The following is a 14,300-nucleotide window of genomic DNA, read 5'->3' as shown; positions in this document are numbered from 1 at the left end:
TTTGAAATTGAGTTCACTGCAATTTTTTTTGCCTGAAAATAAGAATTCACGCGGTAAAATGTTATTGTAATGCTGGAGATGTTATTTTGTTGTCAGGGAATCAAAGCTTACCACAGCAACAACTTCTGAATGGTTTTTCCAATACGAATTTTAGTTTTCAGAGAAACTATGTGGTTGCAGCATTTTATAGCAAAATATTGTGTATCATTTGAGACATTATGAGTTTTAGGTTCATTTGAAAGCGCAATAAATTGAACTTGAAAGGCTCTAACTTGGTTGGTTAGTTTGTGGGGTTTAACATCCCAAAGCGACTCAGGCTATGAGAGACGCCGTAGTGGAGGACTCCGGAAATTTCGACCACCTGGGGTTCTTTAACGTACACTGACATCGCACAGCACACGGACGCCTTGCTTTTCGCCTCGATCGAAAAGCGGCCGCCGAGGCCGGGATTCGATCCCACGTCCTTGGCAACAGTAGTCGAGCGCCGTAACCGGATAAGGATTGCAATACTAGATCATAGAAAGGTAATTAACCTCCTTCCCCTTTACCACACTCCTACAAAAAACGAGCTCCTTTGGGGAGATATTCAGGCAGACTAGCTTGATATAATTCATGAATAACACTTTTCGCATCTCTACATTTGTGGAATTTTCTGCAGTGCTGCCTTATGCACCACCTTGTAACTAGTTAGGCTTCTTGAGATGCATAACTAATTTCTGCAATTCACCAATTTTTTACCTGGTATCTCCGTCTGCATGATCTTGTAATTGACTGACATAGATAGTTACTTTCTTTTTGCAACATGCTTTTCTCATTTGAATTTGTCTTTGTCGTCGATTACTTTGTTGTTGCCAAGGTGATTACAAAATATTATCATGCAAATTTAGTCACTGTTTTAGACAAATACAATCTATTTTGCACCTCATTGAATATCGCTTATTTTAGCTCTTCTTAAGTAGCAGCTTGATAATTGGTTTCTTTCTTCCCCTGCACAAAATTTTCAGCTTTCTCACTCTTGTCTCCTGCACTTCTTTCCCTCCTACTAGCAGGAGGTTGTAGTCATTCTTGTCCACAGTCATAACAACAATGTTTATGTTGCCATACGTTCAGAGTATTGGCCCTTACTTTCATCTTTGCCACAAAATGTGCTCGATTCCTATCAGTGCTTTATGTAGAAGGAGGAACTAATAAAAAATGGCAAGTAATCTCCTGAAAACAAAAACATATGTAATGTTTGACTTTAGGAAATTCGCTTTCTACTACTTAAATTATGAAACATGCAGAGCGACAAAATTACTGCCAACTGCATGCTGCAGCACATGTGATATGCAAGTAAATGCCCTTCTCACAATGTAGTCAGAAGGATTACTATTCTGAAGATGTTGCCGTAAAAAAAAATGCTCTTTGGAAAACTAATAATTTTTTTCAAAGTGCTACTTCCTGTCATAATGAAGAAAATCTTTTCCTAATGAATTCCTAAAAAAACACATTCACGTCCATTTCTAAAAACGTTAAAGTCGTCCCTAAGGTTGAAATACTGCGTACATGGATTCCAGAGAGCACATACTGTAATGCCAACTAAACAAGACATTCTTTCTTGCCGTTCAGAGCAAGTTAATTAGAACAAAAATATTCACTGTGCGATATATGATACACTATCTGGTAAGGGGTTAGGACTCATGTTCCTCTTGTGCATACAAAACTTTATGGATATGGTGCTCATAAATGCAACAATGCAGATTCTATTTTTTTAGCTGTTCAGGTATTCATGTTATTAGTTTTTGTCTCTTACCAGGTCAACAGCATAGTCTAAAGAACCAAATGTTTTCGAACATGAGGTAATTGTGGTGGATTAAAATACTGATGTTATGGGAAGTTAATTAGAACATATGCTTGATAGTGATGTGTTCGTTCTGTACAAATCTTGAGTACATTAAACTTTCTCCCTTTACTGAGCTGTGTCTTAATACTACCTCACACTATCTCTGCGGATGAAGGGCCTGGAAAGGTGGTCTTTGTACAGTACAGACCTAGCATAAGCTGCGAAACATTTTCTTCCTCCACATAAAGCTCGGTTGATGCAGCATGCAAGAGATATTCTTTTCCTTCTGGAGCAATAAACTTTTATAACACAAGAAAAAAAAACAAGTTTTTAGAATTACATTTTATTATGGCCACCATCATGACGGTATTACAAACTAATTCACTTTCCAATTTGTTCCAGGAAATTGAAACAGACAATGACAGTACTGGCAATGCCAGATTTTGAATATTTATTTGCTCTGGGTGCACCGTTTCAACGCAGATCACACATCATGAGACCCATGACTGTGAAGTACAGCATAATCCAGACGTTACCAGCACCTTCAGTGGCCCAGACCACAGGACAAGCTACTTTGCTGGTTTTGACAGCACTGAAAAGTCCCCGGGTACTCTTGAAGATTAGTGCAATGTAAACTGTGTGGTTTTTGCACTTCTCCTAAGCATGCTCCCCATAAGTACGGAACGGAGGTGTGATGTGTCCAAAGAAAATAGGCTCCTCATTTTCTTAATGAAGCTCAAACTGGGTATTAGTTACTCATCATTGGCAATCTTATTTAGCTAGCATAAATGGAATCTATGGATCACGGCACTTTAAAAGTGTCCTAAAATCCCTTGCATTCGCTACGAAACATTGGTTCTTCCGCCCACCGACTAGAGTTTTTCAAGCTGTAATGCCACCCTGCTTCCAAATGCACTATCCAAGCTGCACTATGATAATTGATTGCACTGAAATCCGCACCGAGCAACCGCCAACAATTCAGCAACAAAGAACGTTGTATTCAATGTACAAAGGCGGCTACACACTGAAATTTCTCGTTGGCATATTGCCATCTCGAGTTTTGTTTTCGCTGAAAAGCGTACGGCGGGAGGATGTCTGACACGCACGTCACTGTTGATTCTGGCTTTCTAGAGCTAATAGAGGCTGGTGATCTAATTCTAGCAGACAAAGGATTCCCTGGAATCCGCACAGTTTTAGGGACCTCAAATGTTGTGCTCGTAATGCCACCATTTCTACAAGGTCCCCAGTTCACTGCACAGGAGGTGAGGGACACCTGCAATGTAGCTCAAGTCAGGATTCATGTGGAGCGAATGATCCAACGAATTAAAATGCACAACATTTTAAACAATTGGGTACCAGTTCAGCTAATTCTACTAATGACAGATGTGTTTCACATGTGCTGTGTACTTGCAAATCCGCAGCCTCCGCTTATTAAATGTAAATAGTGTTACTCTCCTTCATTTATTTTTTATTTGATGGCATTGCTTGAGTTCATGTTTTTACAAGCCATGCTCACTTACCTTTTTTTGTCAACTTTAGGAACTGTAAATCGGTTTGTATTGGTTTTGGTTTTTGGGGTTTAACGACCCAAAGCGACTCAGGCTATGAGAGACGACGTAATGGAGGACTGCGGAAATTTCGACCACCTGGGGTTCTTTAACATGCACTGACATCGCACAGCACACGGGCACCTTACTTTTCGCCTCCATCGAAAAGCGGCTGCTGAGGCCGGGATTTGATCCCGCATCCTTGTGAACAGTAGTCGTGTGCCGTAATCACTGCGCCACCCCGGCGGTGTAAGCGTAAAGCCCAGAGCCTTATGTTCAAAAGCAACACATACGCTATGAGGTATGCCATATTGGAGGGATCCAGGTTAATAGAGCCACCTAGCCCCATGACACCGCACAGGCATTTTTGTATTTTGCCTCCATCGATATATGAAAACAGCGACCTTGTGAGCATCAAACAATTGCACTGCAGTAGGAATTTTCAGCAAAAACAAAGTTATTGAAGCCACTGTCTTTTCTCGAGCTTCCCAAACTGATTGCTTACTTAATTCTATGATGGCTGCTGCTTTGCTTTCCTTCCTTGAAATCCACTCAGGCACACAGAGGGGTTACCAGTTATTACATGCCCTGCCCTATTGCATACCCTGCCCAATTCTCTTCATTGAATTCATCTAGGGTATTAACTTATTTGTTTTTAACTCACTCTGCTTTCTTCCTGCTAACAGCTGATTGGAGGTCAATCTAAAAGAGCCTTTGAATTGCAGTGAGTACGAAGTCCCGTCATGTGCTGGTGAAGTGTGCTTGTGTAAACATTTGAAATAAGTTTCAATAACTTGGTTATATCTCGTTGTGCAACAGCCAAAGTTACAAGGTAGCCTTGTACCTTCGAGCTGCCTACAATGTACTCAACGAAATGTGTGTGCTTTTGTTCCTTTGTACTCTCCCAAAAACAAGAAATTGCAAGTGAACCAAGTCATGTTCCTTAAAAAGTACTTTTATTGTTCCAGAGTTTGTAACTAAGGAAATGTGATGATTTATTGTTCTTTGCACCATCTTTACCAACATGTTCAGCTACTTTATTAAAGTGGAAATGATGCATACGCTCAATAAATATGAAGGAGGGTTTTCATGCAAAGAAAAAAAATTGAGTATCCTGCTACTTTACGAGGGCTGGCCACTTGAAGTAATACTCTTCAAGGATTGGGATAGCTTGCAGAAGAATCAAGTCATCTCTGCTAACGGAAACAGTGACACTTTGCTTCCTAGAGTAAACAAAGAAAAAACACTGCTCTGCATTAAGCAAATAAACTAGGATTTGCACCAACGTGTAGTATTTTTCTGACTTCTTTAGCATCACTTTGCCACCAGTGTGCTGCAAATACTCAACAACACTCTTTCCACATGCATCTAAAATCTTCTTATCTCTGCACTTATGCTTGCACTTAATCTCCAGTAAATATAATTCATCAGACACTAAAAAGATGCCATCAGGGCTTCCACAAAGCCATGGTTGCTCGGGATGGAGGAGAAGGCCGAGCTGAAAACAGATTCTTGATCCGAAACAACTGCTTGAACTCAGTATTCCGTCCTGCCTACCTTTTTTTTCCTTTAAGCGTGTCATGGAAATACAAAGCAAGTTGTCGGGCCCCTAGCCAAAGGCTAGTTGTGGGTCCAAATGAAAAGTGTTTCATTTTTAAGCAGTAGCGAACAGCACAACAGAAATTACACACAATAAATATCCCATGCAAAGTTGAGCGCATCATCATAAAAAATGTCAGTGCAACTTTTCCAGTGAGCAAGCGACTTCAAAAATTTACAAAATACAACAGTCCCGGAGCTATACCGGCCCCCTGAAACAGACAGTGATTACATTTTGAATTAAAATCCACTTGACGAAGACAAAAATTACATTCATCTTGCAGTCTTTTGTAAGATAAGCTATATATATTTAATGTTTGTTAAAAGATGCGTCTTGGCTATTACCTTGAAGTTAATGGCTTGTTTTATATATACTGGAAGAGAATTCCAGATTTGTGCACTGTTAAATTCTACACGCATTTTATTGTATACATTGTGTTGCAGATCTCATGAAGACTTTTCAACAATACCTGACTACTTTGTCACGAAGCTGTCCTTCATTTGTCACAGCTATTTTATAGAGCGAAAATCAAAGCTAAAACGCCTGGTCACCTCAATTACCTGAATATTAAGCTGTTTTTAGAAGTCTCTCCTTGCTTCTGGTTCCCTAAAACAAAGCAGCACTCAAAAACAAAGCAGCATATACACTCTACATACCATATGATGTCGCTTCTGAAGAAAAATACCTGTCTTTCAGTAGGCTTGCCAGTGGGCCACGTCGGGTACGGAGAGTGGAATGTGCAGTCGTACTGCTAATGCGTAGCTTCCTTTCTTTACGCCACCTGAACGCATGTACATATGCAAGCAAGTAGCAAGTGCATTAGGCAAAGTTGTTCAACAAATTTGACGCACCAATGCATGACTATGTTACCTTGGGCAACTCGACTGACCAATGGTTTGCACACAAAGTTCATGGACTGATTGACATACAATGAGAGTTCTGTAAAACGTCCTTTCCTCGGCTGTCAGCTGCTGCAGGTGATTCTTTGGAGCTATGCACAGTGTTGGAAAGTTGTCCGACACCTCAAGTGCATGCAGCGGTCTGCATGGTGATGGAATTAAAGCATCAATCTTCTGCCGCTGTGAAATTGTGACTTCAGCTTGTAGGGCGTGGTCAACAATATCTGAGCAAATGATTTCGGCTTCGCTTTTTTGCAAATGTTGCAACATATTTGTGAATGGTGCATCTATGCCACTGAAGTGTTCAAGCACATAAGAAGGTGGGTACTCGGCAGGCTGTGGTCGCATTAGTTTGGTTAGATCCTTAGTGTGACTGCGGTCTTCTCTCACAAATCAACTCCGGACATTGCGTAAAATAGGGAAGAAGGGATGAAACCAACATGTTGCATGGCTTGCTACTTCTTCTGACCTCCGGGCACTTCATCACCTCACTAACAAAGGTGCATGGTGATTATCAGATGCCTTAGGCGTCCATCATCAAGAATGTTGATAAGTCCAGGGTTTTGCAGGAATCACAAGGCACCTAGCAGAGAACGAGTACGGACAATTATTAAAAGGATGCCGACTAATAAAATAAAATTAATGGCACTCTAGACTAAGCACTCGAAGATATTTAACCTTTGGTAATATATAAATAATGAAAACAAATTAGGCAGGCATTAAAAACAGCCAAAATAAATAAAAATATTTCATGAGATTCTGTAAAAATATTCATAATTTCTCTTCACATGGACGTGCAAGATAACCAGCCAAGAATGCAATCGCTGCTAACTCTATGCCAGCTGCTGGTTCACACCACACATGAATGAATCAATGCTAACTGGAAAACTCTCGCAGCAGAAGTGATGGCAATGAGCAAGGTACAGTTTTCATAATCACGAATGCCAAGTTTTATAGCTGCCTAATTGTTTATAGCTGCATTTGCAGACTTTGATGCTTGCAAGATGCCAACCTGCATAAAGCATGGCAAAATGTGTATAATCTCAGTCGATATTTTTTTTTTTTTTGCTAGTGGTAGCTTCAGCATTTCCTCCGAAGTGAAAACTGCAGCCCTCGCGTCAACTTTGTCGCTCCCGCCATTGAATTGTCATAGGCCGCTAAAAAGCAATACCACAGGATCGCTGTTGAGGGCCTGCTTTAGGACGTATCGGAAGCTGAAAATAATATTCGGTTATTTGCAATGCATTAGTAAGGCACACAGAAGACATTGTTGTAAGATACTTGATGTGATCAAGAAGGTACTTTATTAGCGCCACTGGTGATCTGGCTGTCATGATTGTTGCTTCGTACGTTTGCTTAGTTAGCCTTTGCTTCGACGTGCCTCATTGGACCTGAATGTCTTCGATATATGGCAAAGCTCAACTCTATCTAAGAGAGTCGCTGCCACCTGACAAATAGAATGGCTCCTCTTAGTGTCTACATAGCTTCACTGTTGCGATGTTGTGCAAGGCATACCATATTTATATCATTGTCATAAAAGTGATCGTGGCGGAGCTACCTTGAAACTCACATGCTTCAGGATGACACTGGGGTTGTCCAGAAGGAAATGAAGTGTAGCTATAACAAGTGGGGAAAATATATATATTGGCCTGCGCACCTTCATTTTTTCAAGGTTGTTTGGCTCAACATGAGCCCGCGTGAGTTACTTAACTTGTGATGCGGGCAGTTCGGGAACACGGAGGGGACGGCGGAAGGAAGCAGGATCTTCGGTTTTGTGTTCTTCCTGTAATCGTCATCTGTGAAGTGCAGTGAGTATGCCAGTGACTTAACACGCGGCTCCCACCGGCTTCCTTTTCCGTCCTAGCCCTCCCGAGATATGTTTTTCAGCCATGCTGCTCGACGTTGTGAATCGCACTGGAACTCATGGTAACCGATCTCCAGATCTTTTCGTGCATTCGTGGTGCACAGCGGCACACAGCAGTTGCCTGGCGTGGTGCTGCATACGCTTGGGACGCTGTCAAAACAGGCACCGATGACACGCACGCAGAGCTATTAGAACCACGCGGTTATGCTGAGCAGTCAGAACGAAAACACGCGCCAACACAGCCAGCGCGCTCCTTCCGTGCTGTCTGCTCGTCCGTGTCATGGAGTGGTGGTGCCCCCGCGGAAACTGACGGCGGAAACTGTAACTTCTCCCAATATGCGCTTCCCCAGCCATTGTGGCGCGACGCGACGGGCCGCACCAAGTGCGCCTCCAGAGAGGCCGTGGCAGAACACTCATAGTGGCTCTAGGTAGAGGGCAAAGAGTAGCGGTGACATAGGACAGCCTTGATTTACGGATGATCGAATTGACATAGGCACTGAGAGGTGACCATTACCAATCAAGCGAGTGGAACAGTTGTTGTAACAAAGTTGCAGCCCTTTAAGTTTATTTATTTATTGTCTCCTCAAGGGTCCACAGGGTGCATGAGGTACAGGGTGCAAGGGTACATGAGGGGTGGGCAAACAAAAAGTTAATACGAACACAGATGGTCTTCAATGGCGGTTTTGAATAGAACACGATTGATGATGGCCGCCACTTCGGATGGAAGGTCATTCCAGTCATTGGCTGTTCGAAGAAAAAATGACATTTTATATGTTTCGGTGCGGGCCCGTTCAGGGTAGACGGCGTTAGGGTGACTATGACGAGAAAAGCGATGGGCGCGTGTTATCGGGGCAGTTTTATGATCGGAAGTGTGATAAAATTTATGATACAGCGAAAGACGGGCGATTTTACGCCGACAGGCCAGTGTTGGGAGATTAAGCTGAGATTTTAGTGCTGTAACGCTAGTATAGCGAGAGTAGTCTGAGCAAATGAATCTGGCGGCGCGGTTTTGGACTGCTTCGAGCGTGGTGATTAGGTTAGTATAGTGGGGATCATATGCAGCACATGCGTAATCAAGTTTAGGACGTATGAAAGTTATATAAGCAAGAAGCTTAATGGGAGGGGGAGCTAGTGATAGGTTACGGCGCAAATACCCTAGAACTTGATTGGCTGAATTGGTAATGTGGTGAATATGATGCGACCAGGTTAAATCTTTACTTAAATGGATACCAAGATACTTGTATGAGTCAACGGATGAAATAGGATTGTTGATAATTGTATAAGTATTTTAACGGTGGTTGCGCCGGCGATGGAAAGAAATAAGTGAAGTTTTACTGCTATTTAGGGACATGAGCCAAGTACTACACCATTCTTCGACGCGTGCGAGATCTTCTTGAAGAATGGTGGCGTCGGAGGAATTATGTATTGGGCGGTAGATGACGCAATCATCCGCAAAGAGTCGGACATTAGATCTGATGTTAGAGGGTAAATCATTTATGTAGATAAGGAACAGAAGAGGGCCTAAAACGGTCCCCTGAGGGACGCCAGACAAGACAGGGGAGAGGGATGACGAGTGTGAGTTAGCATGAACGAATTGATAACGATCAGTAAGGAAGGCTCGAATCCAATCCAGAACTAGGGGATGAAGGTTTAGGCGTGACAGTTTAAGAATTAGGCGCGCGTGCGGGACTTTATCAAATGCTTTTTCGAAATCCAGAAATATTGAATCCGTGGGAATGTTACGATCTAGGCATGCGTGTATATCATGAAGAAAAAGAACAAGTTGCGTGTCACAGGAATGGTCTTTACGAAAGCCGTGTTGGTTAGAATGAAAAAAATTACGAGATGATAAAAACTTGGCAGTATGAGAATATATGATATGTTCCATAATTTTACAACAAACACAGGTTAATGAGATTGGCCTATAGTTAAGTGGTGAAGATCTGTTACCTTTCTTGTGGACTGGAATGACCTTCCCAATGCGCCAGTCCCGTGGTAATGAGCACGAAGAATATGACTGCTGAAAAATCAGAGACAATATGATACTGCAGAGGTCTTTGGTGTTTGAGGATTTTGGCATTGATGCCGTCAATACCAGCGGATGAAGAATTTTTTAGTTTATCGATGACCATGGCGATGCCGCGCGGTTCAAATGCAATGTTATCCATAGGTGTGTGAAGAAAACTGGGTGCATCAGGGAGGTTATTAAGAGGTTCGTTTGTGAATATAGAACAAAATGCGTCATTTAGAATATTAGGAACCTCTGATTCAGAAGAGGAAACACCAGAATTATCAGTCAGAGAAATTATGCTAGAGGTGGAGGGGCAAATAGTTTTCCAGAAACGCTTCGGGTTTTCATGCAGCATGTTAGGCAAGGCGGATGAGTAGAAGTTATTCTTAGTTTTGATGACCTCGGTATCGTAATTAGCCGCGGCAGTGTAATATTTCTCCCAGGCGGTAGCCGTGCCTGTAGTTTTAGCTGCACGAAATAATCGCTTCTTTTTGTTATTTAATCTTTTAAGTGTTTTGTTATACCATGGGGATCCAGGACGTTCTGTTACGGTTATGGTCGGGATATGTAAATTTATTAGACGTTGCATTTCGGACTTAAAGAGTAACCAGTTAGATTCAAGAGAGCGTAGTGAAAAACCAGACGAAAAGTTATCAAGGAAAGCAGCAAGATCGCGGTTAAAGCCAACGTAGTTACCTTTATTATAGAGGGTAAGCGTTTTCTTGATCTTTTTCGCGTTTCGTAAATCACAAGAAAATGTAGCATGAATGGCCATGTGGTCGCTGAGCCCTTTAATGTAAGTGATGGGTGAGAAGCTATTAGGTTGTGATGTCAGCACAAGGTCCAGAATATTAGCAGAATGATCTGTTAAACGAGTTGGACGGTCGATTATTTGATCTAATCCAAACGTGAGGCAGGTGTGAACAAATTCACACTCAGGGTTAGATTTTGAAAGCGTGGAAGCAAGATCCGACCAGACGATAGATGGAAAGTTGAAGTCGCCAAACAATAAAATTGGAGTATTGGTATAAAGGGTCGTTAGCGTGTTTAGGGCATCATGCAACAAGGAATTAAATAAAGGATCATTGTTTGGGGGGCGATAGCATATACCAATGAGAACACGTGGATAACATGCATTACAGCAGAGCCAAACCATTTCCAATTTACTTGAAATTGTCACACGTGAGCAACGTAATGAGCGATCAGTGGCAATGAGAACCCCTCCACCCCTCATTTCGCTACGATCTGCTCGAAATATATCAAAATTCGGAAGGGAGGGTAAAATCTCAGTGTCGCAAACAGTAGAGGTAAGCCAAGTTTCGGTTAACAGAATTACGTTAGCAGAACATGATTCAACGAGGTTACATAAAGCATCGCGTTTTGGGATCACACTACGGATGTTAGTAAATAAGAATGATAATGAGGAACGGTAAGTCTGCTTCGCAGTGTGATTCTGTTGAAGTGGTTGCTAAGGTTGCTCATGTTCAACTACATGATTAGTGGTGCGATCAAATATATAAGTCTTACTTCCGGATATCAACTTGTCATGGCGTAATTTAAATTTTAGCCCTTCGCGTTTACCATAGTCATAGAGGCTTTTCCGCGCGAGACGGGTGTTTGGAGAATAATCCTCGGAGACACTGAAGCCAGTACCTTTGAATTTGCTATTCACCGATAGTACATGCTGCTTGTCTTTAAAATGAGCTAATTTGACGATAATCGGCCGGTTTTTATTTGGTGAATATGTGCCTAGTCGGTGGGCACGTTCAATGCTGCGAGGTTCGAGGGATACGTTTAGGTACTGGCTGCAGTGTTCAGTGATTATTTTTTCTGAATCTTGCCACAATTCATTGTCGGAATCTTTTATACCATAAAATACTAGATTGTTTCTTCGTGCTCGATTTTCCATATCGTCCAGTCGGGCAGTCAGTGCTTCCATTTCAGCCATGCATTTAGCTGTCGTATATTTTATATTTTCGACTTCAGGTTTTATTGAGGAGAAAGAAGCGCAGTCTGCTTCAATTTTAGAAAGGCGGTTATTCACTTCAGTGAAAGCTTTTTCGTGGTCGGATAAAGATGTTTGGATTGATTTTATTTCAGTAAGCATTGTTAACTGCCCGTTCTGGACGTCCTGGATGGCTTTAAGCAGGTCGGATAAGGTTGGTTCAGTAGGTCCAGGATTGGATTCGACATCACCAGCCATTAGAAGCAAGTCAAAAATTACACAAGAACATTCATAGAAAATACTACATGCACAGTGTGGGCTTGGCAGCACGAATAAAAGGCGGTTACTTGAGCGTTTTGCATACAAGGAATGGCAATTGCTCACCTGTACAAGCAAGAAGGGAAATTCCGAAGGTAAGTGTGGCCCATCATTTCCGTGCCGCCAAGCCCACTGAAGGTCGCTTTGCTGTGGAAAGGGTTTATGTAGACATGGTGAAGTGGTGATAACTGAATCACGAGGCAGGTTCCCCGATAATGTGGTTGGAGCTGGTGTGATTGATCCAGGGCAGGAAGACGCACATGCGCAAGTTGGGATGCGCGATGGTCAGATGCGTTGGCTACGCGGCAACGGCACTCGTCCGAGAGATGTTGTTCCTGCTCCCAGGGAAGGCGTTCCAAGGCTGGAACGTGAGCGCAGCCACCGCTGTCAACGAGGGGCATCGGTACATGGCGTGGCACACCGGCAGGGTCCTGGAAGCGAGCGCAGCAGAGGCCAAGGAGCTGTACAAGCAAGAAGGGAAAATTCCGAAGGTAAGTGTGGCCCATCATTTCCGTGCCGCCAAGCCTACTGAAGGTCGCTTTGCTGTGGAAAGGGTTTATGTAGACATGCCGAAGTGGTGATAACTGAATCACGAGGCAGGTTCCCCGATAATGTGGTTGGAGCTGATGTGATTGATCCAGGGCAGGAAGACGCACATGCGCAAGTTGGGATGCGCGATGGTCAGATGCGTTGGCTACGCGGCAACGGCACTCGTCCGAGAGATGTTGTTCCTGCTCCCAGGGAAGGCGTTCCAAGGCTGGAACGTGAGCGCGGCCACCGCTGTCAACGAGGGGCATCGGTACATGGCGTGGCACACCGGCAGGGTCCTGGAAGCGAGCGCAGCAGAGGCCAAGGAGCTGTACAAGCAAGAAGGGAAAATTCCGAAGGTAAGTGTGGCCCATCATTTCCGTGCCGCCAAGCCCACTCAAGTACCCACTCAAGTACAGTTGATCCAACATTTGCACGCTCGAGGAAGAGAAAACAAAAACCAATGCCGGACACGATCAAATGCCTTCGCAAGGTTAATCTGTAGTAGAGCAAGCTGCTCATAACAGCCAGAGCAAGATTCGAGAATTGCAGGTGCAATATGCATGGTATTTTGTATGGGGCGTCCCCTCAAGCCAAATTTTAAATCTTTGAGGTTATACGAACTCTTATGCTTTGTCCTCTCTTGAAATATCCTGTAAAATGACCTAACAGACCCAATTTCAATAGCTATCGCTCGCACCTCCTGGACAGCGTCTAAGCAGCAAATATTGGCATGACACCTGTCAAACCCACTTGCAGTTGTGAGCGTATCCGCAAGGCTACTCCTGGTCATTTGCAAGCGAAGAATTTAGCTGGCAAAGTTCCAATTGCGGCCTAGGAGCCGAGCAACTACCATACAATGATCTGAGAAAGAAACCGGTACAGTTTCACGCAACAAATCACGGGAAATCAACGAGGAAGAAACATAAATCCTGTCTAGGCGCGCGTGGGACCTCCCCTGGATATGCGTGAATAGTGTGGTTGCATGACATGAGGCCCCTGTGTCAATAACACGTTCAGCTGCACTATTGGACGCATAAGTAATGATAAGTCACCACGGCTGCCTGTAGAGAAAAACCTCGCAGCATATTAGCCGCCCTTCACAGTCGGCATAGTAAGATAACGCATAAAAAGAGACAGCCTTTCGCAAAAACAGGAAGCAACCCGCCGAAAAACCAACAGCATGCGTCCCAATAACATTCTCTGATTAGAATGTTATTGTGCCTGCCGCGGGTCGTGAAGCGCTGCTCATAATACCGCTCGTGTGCCGTCAGGATGATAGCGGGAATCAGTGCGTGACAGATACTCCGATTGGCGCGCAATTTGAAAGTACCAAAGACTAAAAAAGTTAAGTCACCGTCACCCTACTGCCGTCAGTTATGAAGACCAAGCGGGAACGAGTGCGTTCCAACGCCGCCGGGCGGCGCTTCTTGCCTTCCGCGAGTGACAGATCTGCGCCTTTCCTTTCTTGTTAACGAATGAAACGCCGGTGAACTTAGACGCGCTCGACATGGAAGCCAAGGAGAGTTTAGCTACTGACGAACGGCGCAGAAGACCGGAGAAATTAACTTCTTCTCATCCCGAGGTAGTCACTGCTTTTCTCTACATATATATCCAGGCAAAGCAGAGCTAAGCCATGTTTATTTTTTTTTTCATGGCTTGAGGAGAACTGCTAATTGAGCGGAATGTAGCGTGTCCTCGTTTGGGAACAACAGCCAAAGGATTGCTTCCAACGTTCGTGTCGGTGTGCTTCGTAAAGCCTGCTT

The 14,300-nt window shown here is 43.5% G+C and overlaps 1 long non-coding RNA gene and 1 pseudogene across 1 annotated transcript; both read left to right on the top strand.

Annotated features, from left to right (window-relative positions):
* The first annotated feature begins 2,296 nt into the window (after positions 1 to 2,296).
* Positions 2,297 to 3,413, top strand: LOC146200826 (uncharacterized; annotated as a pseudogene).
* An 8,859-nt stretch (positions 3,414 to 12,272) lies between these two features.
* LOC146200825 (uncharacterized) lies at positions 12,273 to 12,878 on the top strand. The gene is made up of 2 exons (XR_014705271.1): positions 12,273 to 12,497; positions 12,748 to 12,878. It is a non-coding gene; the product is annotated as an uncharacterized LOC146200825 (long non-coding RNA).
* The last annotated feature ends 1,422 nt before the right edge of the window (positions 12,879 to 14,300 follow it).

Source organism: Amblyomma maculatum, chromosome 2 (genome assembly GCF_055883805.1).
Source record: "Amblyomma maculatum isolate TAMU_Amacu chromosome 2, ASM5588380v1, whole genome shotgun sequence".
In the NCBI taxonomy this organism is placed as follows: domain Eukaryota; kingdom Metazoa; phylum Arthropoda; class Arachnida; order Ixodida; family Ixodidae; genus Amblyomma; species Amblyomma maculatum.
The sequence above is the reverse complement of the archived record's forward strand: the minus strand, read 5'-3'. Positions and strand labels throughout refer to the sequence as shown.